The following is an 824-nucleotide window of genomic DNA, read 5'->3' on the forward strand; positions in this document are numbered from 1 at the left end:
TCAAAAAAAACTGAACAAAACAGGTCTATTTTTTTTTTTTTTTTTTTTTGGAGCAGCAAATCAGCATATTATATTGATTTCTGAACAATCATGTGGCACTGAAGACACTGGAGTAATGGCTGCTGAAAACTCAGCTTTTCCATCACAGGAATAAATTATATTTTTATACATTTTAAAATAGAAAACAGTTTTAAATTGTAAATATATTTCATAATATTACTGTTTTTACTGTGTTTTTGATCAAATATATACAGCCTTGGTGAACACAAGTAATATTTATAAAATCTTTTTTAATGTTTTTGAATGGTATTTGAAGTGACATATTTGTGTAAAACATAGGAAATATTAGGAATTATAAAACGGATAGTTCCAGTCCTTGATTCTGATTGGTTGAGCAGCGTTCGAAGCTGTCGTAAATTGAAGTACAAACGATATTTATTTACGCACACATCTCAGCATGAGAGAATGTGAGGGTTAGCAACTCTGTGTGAGTACTTTGCAGATATCAGTGCTCTTTCAGTGCTACACAAGCACTGCATGATACCGTTTATCAGCTTCACCTTCCTGCGGATGAGGCCTAACAGATGAGGCTGAGCTTTCCGGAAGTTCTCGTGCTGAAACTCGACACAATTAACCTGCCCATCAGCTTTAGGCAAGCCAGCGTCCATATGTACTACTTTATGGAAGCCATCTGTATGTGGAAGTCAGACACAGGAGAATTAGAAAATGATGCTCTATATCTATATGCAGGGCCGTCCTTAGGGTTGGTGCCTCGCGCTAGTCCCCCCAAACACCCCCCCACCCCCCACCCCGGAACGCGAACG

The 824-nt window shown here is 38.2% G+C and overlaps 1 protein-coding gene across 2 annotated transcripts in view; it reads left to right on the forward strand.

The window, feature by feature from the left end:
• cfap298 (cilia and flagella associated protein 298) overlaps positions 1 to 824 on the forward strand; it is a 13690-nt gene that overhangs the window by 8283 nt on the left and 4583 nt on the right. The window lies entirely within an intron of this gene.

The sequence above is a fragment of the Sinocyclocheilus rhinocerous genome, unplaced genomic scaffold (assembly GCF_001515625.1).
Source record: "Sinocyclocheilus rhinocerous isolate Xijiao unplaced genomic scaffold, SAMN03320098_v1.1 scaffold1211, whole genome shotgun sequence".
NCBI lineage: Eukaryota > Metazoa > Chordata > Actinopteri > Cypriniformes > Cyprinidae > Sinocyclocheilus > Sinocyclocheilus rhinocerous.